This window comes from Oncorhynchus keta, unplaced genomic scaffold, assembly GCF_023373465.1.
Source record: "Oncorhynchus keta strain PuntledgeMale-10-30-2019 unplaced genomic scaffold, Oket_V2 Un_contig_1319_pilon_pilon, whole genome shotgun sequence".
In the NCBI taxonomy this organism is placed as follows: domain Eukaryota; kingdom Metazoa; phylum Chordata; class Actinopteri; order Salmoniformes; family Salmonidae; genus Oncorhynchus; species Oncorhynchus keta.
The window spans coordinates 559,484-576,570 of record NW_026278147.1 but is presented as its reverse complement, the minus strand read 5'-3'; the positions used below and the strand labels follow the sequence as shown (position 1 = coordinate 576,570).

General features: G+C 45.4%; 1 long non-coding RNA gene across 49 annotated transcripts; it reads left to right on the top strand.

The window, feature by feature from the left end:
• Window positions 1–2,654: 2,654 nt before the first annotated feature.
• LOC127918106 (uncharacterized) lies at window positions 2,655–14,210 on the top strand. Of its 49 annotated transcripts, XR_008098835.1 has the most exons (8): window positions 2,655–3,991; window positions 4,215–4,255; window positions 4,385–4,525; window positions 4,566–5,240; window positions 5,417–5,598; window positions 5,681–5,727; window positions 5,933–5,979; window positions 6,470–14,210. It is a non-coding gene; the product is annotated as an uncharacterized LOC127918106 (long non-coding RNA). The 49 variants fall into 49 exon arrangements; XR_008098833.1 differs by lacking the exon at window positions 5,933–5,979 and having other exon boundaries at window positions 2,655–3,733; window positions 3,816–3,991; window positions 5,417–5,932; XR_008098831.1 differs by lacking the exon at window positions 5,933–5,979 and having other exon boundaries at window positions 2,655–3,733; window positions 3,775–3,991; window positions 5,417–5,932.
• Window positions 14,211–17,087: the final 2,877 nt, after the last annotated feature.

Genomic DNA, 17,087 nt, shown 5'->3' with positions numbered 1-17,087 from the left:
GGATCAATACTGGAGAAGGCAGGGGGAGGAGGGAGGAGGTAGGGAACTGGTCTGTCTGCCCAATATAAAGGATCAAAACTGGAGAAGGCAGGGGAGGAGGGAGGAGGTAGGGAACTGGTCTGTCTGCCCAATATAAAGGATCAATACTGGAGGAGGCAGGTGGGAGGAGGGAGGAGGTAGGGAACTGGTCTGTCTGCCCAATATAAAGGATCAATACTGGAGAAGGCAGGGGGAGGAGGGAGGAGGTAGGGAACTGGTCTGTCTGCCCAATATAAAGGATCAATACTGGAGGAGGCAGGGAACTGGTCTGTCTGCCCAATATAAAGGATCAATACTGGAGGAGGAGGGTGGCAGCGGGAGGAGGTAGGGAACTGGTCTGTCTGCCCAATATAAAGGATCAATACTGGAGGAGGTAGGGAACTGGTCTGTCTGCCCAATATAAAGGATCAATACTGGAGGAGGAGGGTGGCAGCGGGAGGAGGTAGGGAACTGGTCTGTCTGCCCAATATAAAGGATCAATACTGGAGGAGGCAGGTGGCAGTGGGAGGAGGTAGGGAACTGGTCTGTCTGCCCAATATAAAGGATCAAAACTGGAGGTGTCAGCGGGAGGAGGTAGGAGGAGGTAGGGAACTGGTCTGTCTGCCCAATATAAAGGATCAATACTGGAGGAGGCAGGTGGCAGCGGGAGGAGGTAGGGAACTGGTCTGTCTGCCCAATATAAAGGATCACAACTGGAGGAGGCAGGGGGCAGCAGGAGGAGGTAGGGAACTGGTCTGTCTGCCCAATATAAAGGATCAAAACTGGAGGAGGCAGGTGACAATGGGAGGAGGTAGGGAACTGGTCTGTCTGCCCAATATAAAGGATCAATACTGGAGGAGGCAGCTGGCAGCAGGAGGAGGTAGGGAACTGGTCTGTCTGCCCAATATAAAGGATCAATACTGGAGGAGGCAGCTGGCAGCAGGAGGAGGTAGGGAACTGGTCTGTCTGCCCAATATAAAGGATCAATACTGGAGGAGGTAGGGAACTGGTCTGTCTGCCCAATATAAAGGATCAAAACTGGAGGAGGCAGGTGGCAGCGGGAGGAGGTAGGGAACTGGTCTGTCTGCCCAATATAAAGGATCAATACTGGAGGAGGTGGGGAACTGGTCTGTCTGCCCAATATAAAGGATCAATACTGGAGGAGGTAGGGAACTGGTCTGTCTGCCCAATATAAAGGATCAATACTGGAGGAGGAGGGTGGCAGCGGGAGGAGGTAGGGAACTGGTCTGTCTGCCCAATATAAAGGATCAATACTGGAGGAGGTAGGGAACTGGTCTGTCTGCCCAATATAAAGGATCAATACTGGAGGAGGAGGGTGGGAGGAGGTAGGGAACTGGTCTGTCTGCCCAATATAAAGGATCAATACTGGAGGAGGGTGGCAGTGGGAGGAGGTAGGGAACTGGTCTGTCTGCCCAATATAAAGGATCAATACTGGAGGAGGTAGGGAACTGGTCTGTCTGCCAATATAAAGGATCAATACTGGAGGAGGTAGGGAACTGGTCTGTCTGCCCAATATAAAGGATCAATACTGGAGGAGGCAGGTGGCAGTGGGAGGAGGTAGGGAACTGGTCTGTCAGCCCAATATAAAGGATCAATACTGGAGGAGGAGGGTGGCAGCGGGAGGAGGTAGGGAACTGGTCTGTCTGCCCAATATAAAGGATCAAAACTGGAGGAGGCAGGGGGCAGTGGGAGGAGGTAGGGAACTGGTCTATCTGCCAAATATAAACGATCAAAACTGGAGGAGGTAGGGAACTGGTCTGTCTGCCCAATATAAAGGATCAATACTGGAGGAAGTAGGGAACTGGTCTGTCTGCCCAATATAAAGGATCAATACTGGAGGAGGTAGGGAACTGGTCTGTCTGCCCAATATAAAGGATCTAAACTGGAGGAGGCAGGTGGCAGTGGGAGGAGGTAGGGAACTGGTCTGTCTGCCCAATATAAAGGATCAATACTGGAGGAGGTAGGGAACTGGTCTGTCTGCCCAATATAAAGGATCAAAACTGGAGGAGGTAGGGAACTGGTCTGTCTGCCCAATATAAAGGATCAATACTGGAGGAGGTAGGGAACTGGTCTGTCTGCCCAATATAAAGGATCAATACTGGAGGAGGTAGGGAACTGGTCTGTCTGCCCAATATAAAGGATCTAAACTGGAGGAGGCAGGTGGCAGTGGGAGGAGGTAGGGAACTGGTCTGTCTGCCCAATATAAAGGATCTAAACTGGAGGAGGCAGGTGGCAGTGGGAGGAGGTAGGGAACTGGTCTGTCTGCCCAATATAAAGGATCAATACTGGAGAAGGCAGGGGAGGAGGGAGGAGGTAGGGAACTGGTCTGTCTGCCCAATATAAAGGATCAAAACTGGAGAAGGCAGGGGGAGGAGGGAGGAGGTAGGGAACTGGTCTGTCTGCCCAATATAAAGGATCAATACTGGAGGAGGCAGGTGGGAGGAGGGAGGAGGTAGGGAACTGGTCTGTCTGCCCAATATAAAGGATCAATACTGGAGAAGGCAGGGGAGGAGGGAGGAGGTAGGGAACTGGTCTGTCTGCCCAATATAAAGGATCAAAACTGGAGAAGGCAGGGGGAGGAGGGAGGAGGTAGGGAACTGGTCTGTCTGCCCAATATAAAGGATCAATACTGGAGGAGGCAGGTGGGAGGAGGGAGGAGGTAGGGAACTGGTCTGTCTGCCCAATATAAAGGATCAATACTGGAGGAGGAGGGTGGCAGCGGGAGGAGGTAGGGAACTGGTCTGTCTGCCCAATATAAAGGATCAATACTGGAGGAGGCGGGTGGCAGTGGGAGGAGGTAGGGAACTGGTCTGTCTGCCCAATATAAAGGATCAATACTGGAGGAGGCAGGTGGCAGTGGGAGGAGGTAGGGAACTGGTCTGTCTGCCCAATATAAAGGATCAATACTGGAGGAGGCAGGGAACTGGTCTGTCTGCCCAATATAAAGGATCAAAACTGGCGGAGGAATAAAAATAGCATAAATAGGAAAGTTTACCAGTTCCATTTGAGGACCAGGATGTTGACAACTGTGCCAAACAGATTGCAAAATAGTTGGGAAGAGATTTTTGATGTACTGATTTCATGGTACAGGGTGTATGAGTTGATATATAAAACGCAAGATTTAAGACTTCGTGCTTTTCAGCTAAAATTATTACATAGAATTCTTGCCACCAACAAAATGTTGAATATTTGGGGCATAAAATCATTGAAGCTCTGCATATTTTGTTGTGAGGATACAGAATCAATAGACCATTTATTTGGGTATTGCCCTCAGGTAGCCTGTTTCTGGTCTCTGGTTCAGGAATGGCTGATCAAAAATTGACCCTAGAAATAGTACTGTTAGGAGATCTGGAGAGACCGGGTCCGGGTCAGTTAATTACTAATATACTAATACTCTTAGTTAAAGTATTTATCTTCAACACGCAATCTGTAGATTCTATTCGATTAGATAGATTGAAATTGTACGTTAAATATTATAGCATTGTTGAAAGATATGTGTTGCGTAGAAACACGAAGTGGGTGACCAACAGAGATAAATGGGATGGGCTGAGGGAAGTTGAGGGTTGGTATGTGGAATTGGAGACAAGTGGGAGTGGAGTTGCATTAGTACAACTAATGCCAGTTTGCCTGAGGCTGATGCAGTGCAGGTGTTTTTACAACTAATGCCAGTTTGCCTGAGGCTGATGCAGTGCAGGTGTTTTTAATGCCAGTTTGCCTGAGGCTGATGCAGTGCAGGTGTTTTTAATGCCAGTTTACCTGAGGCTGATGCAGTGCAGGTGTTTTTACAACTAATGCCAGTTTGCCTGAGGCTGATGCAGTGCAGGTGTTTTTACAACTAATGCCAGTTTGCCTGAGGCTGATGCAGTGCAGGTGTTTTTAATGCCAGTTTGCCTGAGGCTGATGCAGTGCAGGTGTTTTTAATGCCAGTTTACCTGAGGCTGATGCAGTGCAGGTGTTTTTACAACTAATGACGGTTTGCCTGAGGCTGATGCAGTGCAGGTGTTTTTAATGCCAGTTTGCCTGAGGCTGATGCAGTGCAGGTGTTTTTAATGCCAGTTTGCCTGAGGCTGATGCAGTGCAGGTGTTTTTACAGCTAATGCCAGTTTGCCTGAGGCTGATGCAGTGCAGGTGTTTTTACAACTAATGACGGTTTGCCTGAGGCTGATGCAGTGCAGGTGTTTTTAATGCCAGTTTGCCTGAGGCTGATGCAGTGCAGGTGTTTTTACAGCTAATGACGGTTTACCTGAGGCTGATGCAGTGCAGGTGTTTTTAATGCCAGTTTGCCTGAGGCTGATGCAGTACAGGTGTTTTTAATGCCGGTTTACCTGAGGCTGATGCAGTGCAGGTGTTTTTACAGCTAATGCCAGTTTGCCTGAGGCTGATGCAGTGCAGGTGTTTTTACAACTAATGACGGTTTGCCTGAGGCTGATGCAGTGCAGGTGTTTTTACAACTAATGCCAGTTTGCCTGAGGCTGATCCAGTGCAGGTGTTTTTAATGCGGTTTGCCTGAGGCTGATGCAGTGAAGGTGTTTCTAATGCCGGTTTGCCTGAGGCTGATGCAGTGAAGGTGTTTCTAATGCCGGTTTGCCTGAGGCTGATGCAGTGAAGGTGTTTCTAATGCCGGTTTACCTGAGGCTGATGCAGTGCAGGTGTTTTTACAGCTAATGCCAGTTTGCCTGAGGCTGATGCAGTGCAGGTGTTTTTAATGCCAGTTTACCTGAGGCTGATGCAGTGCAGGTGTTTTTACAACTAATGCCAGTTTGCCTGAGGCTGATGCAGTGCAGGTGTTTTTACAACTAATGCCAGTTTGCCTGAGGCTGATGCAGTGAAGGTGTTTTTACAACTAATGCCAGTTTGCCTGAGGCTGATGCAGTGCAGGTGTTTTTACAACTAATGCCGGTTTGCCTGAGGCTGATGCAGTGCAGGTGTTTTTACAACTAATGCCGGTTTGCCTGAGGCTGATGCAGTGAAGGTGTTTTTACAACTAATGCCAGTTTGCCTGAGGCTGATGCAGTGCAGGTGTTTTTAATGCCAGTTTACCTGAGGCTGATGCAGTGCAGGTGTTTTTACAACTAATGCCAGTTTGCCTGAGGCTGATGCAGTGCAGGTGTTTTTACAACTAATGCCAGTTTGCCTGAGGCTGATGCAGTGAAGGTGTTTTTACAACTAATGCCAGTTTGCCTGAGGCTGATGCAGTGCAGGTGTTTTTACAGCTAATGCCGGTTTGCCTGAGGCTGATGCAGTGCAGGTGTTTTTAATGACGGTTTGCCTGAGGCTGATGCAGTGCAGGTGTTTTTACAACTAATGCCAGTTTGCCTGAGGCTGATGCAGTGCAGGTGTTTCTAATGACGGTTTGCCTGAGGCTGATGCAGTGAAGGTGTTTTTACAACTAATGCCAGTTTGCCTGAGGCTGATGCAGTGCAGGTGTTTTTACAACTAATGCCAGTTTGCCTGAGGCTGATGCAGTGCAGGTGTTTTTACAACTAATGCCAGTTTGCCTGAGGCTGATGCAGTGCAGGTGTTTTTAATGCCAGTTTGCCTGAGGCTGATGCAGTGCAGGTGTTTTTAATGCCAGTTTGCCTGAGGCTGATGCAGTGCAGGTGTTTTTAATGCCAGTTTGCCTGAGGCTGATGCAGTGAAGGTGTTTTTACAACTAATGCCAGTTTGCCTGAGGCTGATGCAGTGCAGGTGTTTTTAATGCCAGTTTGCCTGAGGCTGATGCAGTGCAGGTGTTTTTAATGCCAGTTTGCCTGAGGCTGATGCAGTGCAGGTGTTTTTAATGCCAGTTTGCCTGAGGCTGATGCAGTGCAGGTGTTTTTAATGCCAGTTTGCCTGAGGCTGATGCAGTGCAGGTGTTTTTAATGCCAGTTTGCCTGAGGCTGATGCAGTGCAGGTGTTTTTACAACTAATGCCAGTTTGCCTGAGGCTGATGCAGTGCAGGTGTTTCTAATGACGGTTTGCCTGAGGCTGATGCAGTGAAGGTGTTTCTAATGCCGGTTTGCCTGAGGCTGATGCAGTGCAGGTGTTTCTAATGACGGTTTGCCTGAGGCTGATGCAGTGCAGGTGTTTCTAATGACGGTTTGCCTGAGGCTGATGCAGTGCAGGTGTTTTTACAGCTAATGCCGGTTTGCCTGAGGCTGATGCAGTGCAGGTGTTTTTACAGCTAATGCCGGTTTGCCTGAGGCTGATGCAGTGCAGGTGTTTTTAATGACGGTTTGCCTGAGGCTGATGCAGTGCAGGTGTTTTTACAACTAATGCCGGTTTGCCTGAGGCTGATGCAGTGCAGGTGTTTTTACAACTAATGCCGGTTGCCTGAGGCTGATGCAGTGCAGGTGTTTTTACAACTAATGCCGGTTTGCCTGAGGCTGATGCAGTGAAGGTGTTTTTACAACTAATGCCCTGAGGCTTGCCTGAGGCTGATGCAGTGCAGGTGTTTTTACAACTAATGCCAGTTTGCCTGAGGCTGATGCAGTGAAGGTGTTTTTAATGCCAGTTTGCCTGAGGCTGATGCAGTGCAGGTGTTTGTACACATGCATATACACACACTCTCATTCAAATAAACACATGTAAGAACACACACATACATGTAATAGTGCCAGACATGCAAACAAACATATAAAGTCGGCATTGCTGTTATGATTTCACTTGTCCTTGATGTCCTTTGTTTTAAATTAATTGTTTTATTTTGCATTGTTGTTCTCTGTTTTCTTCTGTCTTTTCCTTTTTTCTCTTTAGTTGATTCTCTTGGTTGTTGGTGCATTGGGAGGTTCTTGGGGGTGGGGAATGGAATCAAGTATATATTTTTTTCTTCTGGGGTGGACTGTGGGAGGGGTCTCGAATGGTTGAGGGACAGCTATTGGGGAACTGTGGGGGGATCTTGGAGGGTTTGGGTTTCACAGATTGTGATCATGAAAAAGGAAATGACATGACATTTATTGTATATCACTATCATGCACATGCACCCTCACACATAAGGATGGCTCTGTTGCGGAAAGACTGATACATGTTTGACAATGTCTTGATGCTGTATTGGTTGTCCTTCATGTTCTAATACTTTAATGTTCCTCCTTCCCTGTGTTTTTGTAATAAGTAATTATCAAAAAAAAATATATATATATTTTTTTAAACAACAGCCCTTACAGTTGACTGGGGCAGCTCAAGCAGGACAGACATTTGACTAACTGACTTGTTGGAAAGGTGGCATCCTATGACGGTGCCGCGTTGAAAGTCACTGAGCTCTTCAGTAAGGCCCTTCTACTGCTAATGTTTGGCTATGGAGATTAAATGGCTGTGTGCTCGATTTTATACGCCTGTCAGCAACGGGTGTGGCTGAAATAGCCAAATCCACTAATTTGAAGGTGTGTCTACATACTTTTGTGTATATAGTGTACCGTATATCTGTCATGTTCCTTTCTATGCCTCTGTTAAGAGAAGTTACAGAACTGTTGATTTTCTTTCTTTAACTACAGCATTCTCATTAGAACCTTCAGGCCCATTTCAATCAGATTCACTTTACTGATGTTTTGACGATGTTGAAGATGGAACTGCATTAGAGCTGTCAAATCTAAAACGGCTCCCGGCATTATACCTAAAGCAGACATTGTCATTTGCTGCAGAGTCAATTGAGATATATCTCATGCAGACTTGTTTACAAGTTCCAACACTATAATGTGAGATGTAATCTACACCTCCATTAGGATGTTAGAAATCCTCATTATTTAGTTTCATGATTTTCAATTTGAGCGTCATTATTTCTATATAGCCCACACTTTCTCCTTCTGAACCTCTAACGCAAGTGGGACGGGTGTGGCTTCGTGACAATGGGAGGATTTGATAATGCTGAGCCGTGGGGCACCGGTCTATGGCCCCTGACGTCAACGGGCAAAAGAAATGAGGGAGGAGAGCCCTTCTCAAATGGAACAGTAATCTGCGCCACTCAGTCAACAAGGCAGCATGGTGCATTGTCCAGAAACATACATCTATTTAACATAAAATATAAATGTAGGGTTGAATTTTCAAACTGGTTTTCATTGGGAAGGAAGATAAAGCGTTTTTATCAAAAGCAATCACTTACTCCTCCATTAATTAATGAAATGATTTACTTCAGTTTGTTTTGAGCCGTCTTTGCCATGGGCTTTGAATGGGGCACCTGGCTCACGCCCGGGAGGCAGCCTGGTTCCCAGAATGAATGCAATCAACTTTCATCCGGTGCAAAACCCAGGCGCCCGAGCCAGATTAATCAAATCCCCACATTGAACACAAGAGCAGCTGCTCACCGATTTGACAGCTCCAATGCAACTCCACCTCCAACACCACCAAAACATCAGCTATGCGGGTGTCGGCTATTAAATCAAATCAAATTGTATTTGTTACATGCACCGAATACAACAGGTAGACCTTACCATGAAATGCGTATTTACAAGCCCGTAACCAACAATGCAGTTTGTTTTAAGTAAGAAAATATTTGCTACAAAAATACATAAAAATAAAAAGTATTTAAAAAAGTAACACAATAAAATAACCATAACAAGGCTATATAGGAGGTATAGGTACAGAGTCAATGTGAGGGGGTACAGGTTAGTCGAGGTAGTTGAGGTAATATGTCTATGCATAGATAATAAACAGCCAGTAGCAGCAGCTTAAAAAAGGGGGTGAATGCAAATTGTCCGGGGTAGCAACTTGAGTCTCTGCTCGGCAGTCTCATGGCTTGGGGGTAGAAGTTGTTAAGGAGCCTTTTGGACCTCGACTTGGCGCTCCTGTACCGCTTGCCATGCAGAGAGAACAGCCTAGGACTTGGGAGGTTGGAGTCTTTGACAATATTTAGGGCCTTCCTCTGACACCGCCTAGTATAGAGGTCCTGGACGACAGGAAGCTTGGCCCGGTTTATATTTGCAGCTACTCTTCCTGGGGTCCAGGAAAATTAAGACAGTTATACAATTGCAAAAACATTACAATATATTCAAAACAGATTTCACAACACTTTGTGTGCCCTCAGGTCCCTACTCTACTACCACATATCTACAACACAAAATCCATGTGTATGTGTGTGTATAGTGCGTATGTTATCGTATGTGTCTGTGCTTATGTTTGTGTTTTTTCACAGTCCCCGGTGTTCCATAAGGTGCATTTGTATCTGTTTTTTAAATCTAATTTTACTGCTTGCATCAGTTACTTGAAGTGGAATAGAGTTTCCATGTAGTCATGGCTCTATGTAGTACTGTGCGCCTCCCATAGTCTGTTCTGGATGTGGGGATTGTGAAGAGACCTCTGGTGGCATGTCGGTTAATATTTGATCTGATTAAGTCTTAGCCTTCAGATACGGTGAAATATGCAGTACCTGCTAGGTGAAGACATCTGTTTCTGATGTTATCTACAGTACTGACAGTAAGGACATCGTAGTACTTAGTTTCACTTGCTATATGATGCATTTGTTTTGTTGTTAATGTCATAAAATACCTGTCAAAAACACTTCCAATAAAGCATCACAGTACTGCTGTCTGTATTATTATGCAAACCACACAATGTTCAACAAATGGAAATAATTGAAAACTCATTTTTTAAAGAAAACAGAAGGTTATATTTATGCTATTCAATTGTTTTGTTTAATATACAACATTAAGAATGAAAATGTAGAATTAGAAAAGTGGTGATATTTAAATAAACATTGACAGGGAAACAGCAGAAAAGTGGTGATATTTAAATAAACATTGACAGGGAAACTGCAGAAAAGCTGGTGATATTTAAATAAACATTGACAGGGAAACAGCAGAAATACATACAATACCCCATAATGAAAGAGCAAAAACAGGTTTTAGGATTTTTTTTGCAAATAAGAAATAAAAAACTGAAATATCACATGTACATAAGTATTCAGACCCTTTACTCAGTACTTTGTTAAACTGCTTTTGGCAACCCTTTGGGTTGGAGGAGCAAACCCAGAGAAGACAAGGCAGGATACAGGCAAAGATTTTTTTATAACTAACCCAATGTAGACTGGGCAGAACAAACAAGGAAATGGGGAGAGCCAAGCACGAGCTAGCGAGATCGTATTGACTCGTTCTATCATGTATTTGCATATTTCTGTTAGGGAACACCTACTCTGTGAAATGTGTGTGTGCAATAACTCAATTCGCCCATGCACACATTCTAAACATCTCACTTTTTAGAAACTTTGGGAAAAGGTCAAGTCTACAAAACGCAGTCAGTCCACTGTTCGTAACAGATTCTAGTTTTGGGAACGGAAAACTGTATGGAAATCAGATGTTTCATTAATAATCTCTGCTCCATCTCCTCCCACTGCTGGCACCTGGGCTTCTTCTTCTTCTTCTGTAGGAATGGATGGCATCCAACTTTTAGACACCGCCACCTACTTTAAATCAAATCAACTGTATTGGTCACATACACATGGTTAGCAGATGTTAATGCGAGTGTAGCGAAATGCTTGTGCTTCTGGTTCCAACAATGCAGTAGTAACCAACGAGTAATCTAACCTAACAATTTCAAAACTACTACCTTATACACACACAAATGTAAAGAGATAAAGAATATGTACATAAAGATATATGAATGAGTGATGGTACAGAACGGTATAGGCAAGATGCAGTAGATGCTATCGAGTACAGTATATACATATGAGATGAGTAATGTAGGGTATGTAAACAAAGTGCCATAGTTTAAAGTGTATTACATAAAGATGCAGTAGATGATAGAGTACAGTATAAACATATACATATGAGATAAGTAATGTAGGGTATGTAAACATTATATTAAGTAGCATAGTTTAAAGTGGCTAGTGATATATTTTACATCAATTCCCATTATTGAAGTGGCTGGAGTTGAGTCAGTGTGTTGGCAGCAGCCACTCAATGTTAGTGGTGGCTGTTTAACAGTCTGATGGCCTTGAGATAGAAGCTGTTTTTCAGTCTCTCGGTCCCTGCTTTGATGCACCTGTACTGACCTTGCCTTCTGGATGATAGCGGGGTGAACAGGCAGTGGCTCGGGTGGTTGTTGTCCTTGATGATCTTTATGGCCTTCCTGTGACATCGGGTGGTGTTGGTATCCTGGAGGGCAGGTAGTTTGCCCCCAGTGATGCGTTGTGCAGACCTCACTACCCTCTGGAGAGCCTTACAGTTGTGAGTGGAGCAGTTGCCGTACCAGGTGGTGATACAGCCCGACAGGATGCTCTCGATTGTGCATCTGTAGAAGTTTGTGAGTGCTTTTGGTGACAAGCCGAATTTCTTCAGCCTCCTGAGGTTCCAGAGGTGCTGCTGCGCCTTCTTCACGATGCTGTCTGTGTGGGTGGACTAATTTGTTTTGTCCGTGATGTGTACACCGAGGAACTTAAAACTTACTACCCTCTCCACTACTGTCCCATCGATGTGGATAGGGGGGTGCTCCCTCTGCTGTTTCCTGAAGTCCACAATCATCTCTTTTGTTTTGTTGACGTTGAGTGTGAGGTTATTTTCCTGACACCACACTCCGAGGGCCCTCACCTCCTCCCTGTAGGCTGTCTCGTCGTTGTTGGTAATCAAGCCTACCACTGTTGTGTGTCGTCCGCAAACTTGATGATTGAGTTGGAGGCGTGCGTGGCCACGCAGTCGTGGGTGAACAGGGAGTACAGGAGAGGGCTCAGAACGCACCCCTGTGGGGCCCCAGCGTTGAGGATCAAAGGGGTGCAGATGTTGTTACCTACCCTCACCACCTGGGGGCGGCCCGTCAGGAAGTCCTGTACCCAGTTGCACAGGGCGGGGTCGAGACCCAGGGTCTCGAGCTTGATGACGAGTTTAGAGGGTACTATGGTGTTAAATGCTGAGCTGTAGTCGATGAACATTCTCACATAGGTATTCCTCTTGTCCAGATGGGTCAGGGACCTATGTGGACCTATTTGGGCGGTAAGCAAATTGGAGTGGGTCTAGGGTTTCAGGTAGGGTGGAGGTGATATGGTCCTTGACTAGGCTCTCAAAGCACTTCATGATGACGGAAGTGAGTGCTACGAGGCGGTAGTTGTTTAGCTCAGTTACCTTAGATATCTTGGGAACAGGGACAATGGTGGCCCTCTTGAAGCATGTGGGAACAGCAGACTGGTATAGGGATTGATTGAATATGTCTGTAAACACACCAGCCAGCTGGTCTGCGCATGCTCTGAGGACGCGGCTAGGGATGCCGTCTGGGCCTGTAGCCTTGCGAGGGTTAACACGTTTAAATGTTTTACTCATTTTGTCTGTCATAGTTGAAGTGTACATATGATGAAAATTACAGGCCTCTCTCATCTTTTTAAGTGGGAGAACTTGCACAATTGGTGGCTGACTAAATACTTTTTTGCCCCACTGTACCATGTTATTTTCCTGCCATGGTACTGACCAAAAAAATATATACCATTGTTTTGTCCTACCAGCATGTAGTGAAACATGAAAGCATGGTATTTGTTTACAATGTATTATGATGGTCTGTGTCCCACCGTTTTTCAGATAAAGTAACCAAAACGTAGTAATTTATGGTAACGTCAACTCACGTAAACTCGTACATCGCCTTGGTCCGTACAATTGCCCTTATTTTAGCGCCCCCAAAACGTAATACTTCCAGATCAACTGTAATGTCAATACCATTGTAAAGCACAATTTCTCCCCTTTCCAACAGAATCAATTTCATGACCTAAACACTGCCCGTTTCTGCATAATTCAAGCAGGCAATGAGTCCCGTCGGGTCTTTTAAAAAATGGCAGGTGGGGAAGCCAAACTAATGCGTGATAGTGAGACGGAGAGATGTGTGGGAAAATAGCTTTTTTTCACCCGATCTGTCCAACTTATCACCTTATCGCCTCTAAAATGTAAATGAACACTATAAAAAGTTTATATAATGTTTCATCACATTTGAAGGTTTGTGTCGAATTTGAATCGGGTATTTAGGGCGGTGCTAAAGTGATCTTAGAAATAAACAGCGGCTTTGAGAATGATGATCGCATGCAATGATGACGCAAAAAATGACGAGGTATCCTCCCCTTACTGTCCATTTCTTGTTTCTAAAGGATGAGTGTAGTGCTACACCTGGTGGAGAGAGATTGTAAGACAGAAATAGTTGCTTTATGCGTGCTGTACTTTACGACATGACACGTCCCGAAGTAACGGAGGGTTCGTTTTTTTCAACTTTTCTCCAATACTATAGAGCCATTATCATGTCGATCAACGCTTGAATAGAAACCTAGTTCACGCCCCCGATTTTGAAGTCAACATAGTCCCATTAGTTTTCTTTGTAGCCTCATTTGAATGTTGCGGTTGCGCACATTTGTACGGAATGGGGTGAGTTTACTCACTTAATGCAACATTGACTACTAGCTCTGCAATGGCAAAGCGTAGGTCTAGTACCCTCTTAAATCCCTTTATCGCTTAGTCAAAAAGCACAACACACAGCCTAGTAGTGTAGTGTACCCTCTTAAACCTTGGGACCTGGATAGGGTATGGTGAGAAGAATGAAGGAAGTCTGAAACCATGACGATTTAAAATAGTTCATCTGGTGCTTCTCTCTTCAATACAGTTCTCAGTTGGTTCTCTCTCATTCAACTGACTTGACTACTCTTGTACAATTGTAAATAGCCAACATAATCTTTTTATACTATTATTTTTTTTACTATTTACTATCGTATCTAATAGATACATGTTCATCGTGTAATTCTCAACATATCCCTAAAAACAGCAAGCTACAACGCTTCCCTTTGTTTACACTGTGAGAACGTTCGTTGGTTCTGTCGCCACGACGACAGGCTAGCTTGACTGGAGCTAATTTTAGCCGACGTTAGCTTTTATGCTAACATACTTTTAGAAATGAATTGAACTATGAAAACATTATTAAGAAATAACAACAACCATATCATTACACTCCGCATAACTTCGTGTCATATCCTATGCTTTCTAACTCGCTCACCGTAATGACAACGTTTAAAATGTTTTGTTTTTAGATGGCTCCTCACTCCTGTTCAAACTGACTCACTGACTAGTCAGGTTAGCACGAGCCACTGTAGAGGGAGACGCGTGAGGGCAACCACTGGAGCGAGCGGCTCCCCCTGCCGGCCGAAACATGCGCAACACCCCTTGACTGTCAATATTGTGAATTATTACAAAATGCCAAAGAGTAGGCTACCATATATCTCACATTCTCCTACATTTCAGGTAATCAACACGGGGAACCAAAACATGAGCAAAAAAGGTACTGTAATGCTGTTGTCTGTGCCCAATTATGTTTGTACCATGTTGTGTTGCTACCATGTTGTTGTTACCTTGCTATGTTGTTGTCTTAAATCAAATCAAATTTATTTATATAGCCCTTCGTACATCAGCTGATATCTCAAAGTGCTGTACAGAAACCCAGCCTAAAACCCCAAACAGCAAACAATGCAGGTGTAAAAGCACGGTGGCTAGGAAAAACTCCCTAGAAAGGCCAAAACCTAGGAAGAAACCTAGAGAGGAACCGGGCTATGTGGGGTGGCCAGTCCTCTTCTGGCTGTGCCGGGTAGAGATTATAACAGAACATGACCAAGATGTTCAAATGTTCATAAATGACCAGCATGGTCGAATAATAATAAGGCAGAACAGTTGAAACTGGAGCAGCAGCACAGTCAGGTGGACTGGGGACAGCAATGAGCCATCATGTCAGGTAGTCCTGGGGCACGGTCCTAGGGCTCAGGTCCTCCGAGAGAGAGAAAGAAAGAGAGAATTAGAGAGAGCATATGTGGGGTGGCCAGTCCTCTTCTGGCTGTGCCGGGTGGAGATTATAACAGAACGTGGCCAAGATGTTCAAATGTTCATAAATGACCAGCATGGTTGAATAATAGTAAGGCAGAACAGTTGAAACTGGAGCAGCAGCATGGCCAGGTGGACTGGGGACAGCAAGGAGTCATCATGTCAGGTAGTCCTGGGACATGGTCCTAGGGCCCAGGCCAGTTGAAACTGGAGCAGCAGCATGGCCAGGTGGACTGGGGACAGCAAGGAGTCATCATGTCAGGTAGTCCTGGGGCATGGTCCTAGGGCTCAGGTCCTCCGAGAGAGAGAAAGAAAGAGAGGAGAGAATTAGAGAACGCACACTTAGATTCACACAGGACACCGAATAGGACAGGAGAAGTACTCCAGATATAACAAACTGACCCTAGCCCCCGACACATAAACTACTGCAGCATAAATACTGGAGGCTGAGACAGGAGGGGTCAGGAGACACTGTGGCCCCATCCGAGGACACCCCGGACAGGGCCAAACAGGAAGGATATAACCCCACCCACTTTGCCAAAGCACAGCCCCCACACCACTAGAGGGATATCTTCAACCACCAACTTACCATCCTGAGACAAGGCCGAGTATAGCCCACAAAGATCTCCGCCACGGTACAACCCAAGGGGGGCGCCAACCCAGACAGGCCGACCACAACAGTGGATCAACCCACCCAGGTGACGCACCCCCCCAGGGACGGCACGAGAGAGCCCCAGCAAGCCAGTGACTCAGCCCCAGTAACAGGGTTAGAGGCAGAGAATCCCAGTGGAAAGAGGAGAACCGGCCAGGCAGAGACAGTAAGGGCGGTTCGTTGCTCCAGAGCCTTTCTGTTCACCTTCCCACTCCTGGGCCAGACTACACTCAATCATATGACCCACTGAAGAGATGAGTCTTCAGTAAAGACTTAAAGGTTGAGACCGAGTTTGCGTCTCTGACATGGGTAGGCAGACCGTTCCATAAAAATGGAGCTCTATAGGAGAAAGCCCTGCCTCCAGCTGTTTGCTTAGAAATTCTAGGGACAATTAGGAGGCCTGCGTCTTGTGACCGTAGCGTACGTGTAGGTATGTACGGCAGGACCAAATCAGAGAGGTAGGTAGGAGCAAGCCCATGTAATGCTTTGTAGGTTAGCAGTAAAACCTTGAAATCAGCCCTTGCTTTGACAGGAAGCCAGTGTAGAGAGGCTAGCACTGGAGTAATATGATCAAATTTGTTGGTTCTAGTCAGGATTCTAGCAGCCGTATTTAGCACTAACTGAAGTTTATTTAGTGCTTTATCCGGGTAGCCGGAAAATAGAGCATTGCAGTAGTCTAACCTAGAAGTGACAAAAACATGGATTAATTTTTCTGCATCATTTTTGGACAGAAAGTTTCTGATTTTTGCAATGTTACGTAGATGGAAAAAAGCTGTCCTCGAAATGGTCTTGATATGTTCTTCAAAAGAGAGATCAGGGTCCAGAGTAACGCCGAGGTCCTTCACAGTTTTATTTGAGACGACTGTACAACCATTAAGATTAATTGTCAGATTCAACAGAAGATCTCTTTGTTTCTTGGGACCTAGAACAAGCATCTCTGTTTTGTCCGAGTTTAATAGTAGAAAGTTTGCAGCCATCCACTTCCTTATGTCTGAAACACATGCTTCTAGCGAGGGCAATTTTGGTGCTTCACCATGTTTCATTGAAATGTACAGCTGTGTGTCATCCGCATAGCAGTGAAAGTTTACATTATGTTTTCGAATAACATCCCCAAGAGGTACTACTTTATGTAGTGTTGTGTTGTCTCTCTTGTCGTGATGTGTGTTTTGTCCTATATTTATATATTTTGTTTAATTATCCCAGCCGGCCGTCCCTGCTGGAGGCCTTTGCCCTTTGGTAGGCCGTCATTGTAAATAACTCCACCCTTAGGATTATTCAGCATGTCAACAACCATTTCAACAGTAACATCTGTTACTCCCAATATCTCTTTTGCCTTCTCCACAATAACCTTCGACCTGTCATTTCTGCTTTCCACAACCCGACTCGTATTGATAACCTTACCAATAAAGGCTATGAAGTGAACTTTATTCATTATCAAAGTGTCCTTTGACAGTCTACATTCATGAGCACCAGATTTCTGAACAGGTCTCCAAACCATGCCAGGGCCATCAGAAGCACCAGTCCTGACAGCAGGCCCACTTACTACAGGTACATCCATGTCAGCTCCATCAGTCTGACAGCAGGCCCACTTACTACAGGTACATCCCTGTCAGCTCCATCAGTCTGACAGCAGGCCCACTTACTACAGGTACATCCATGTCAGA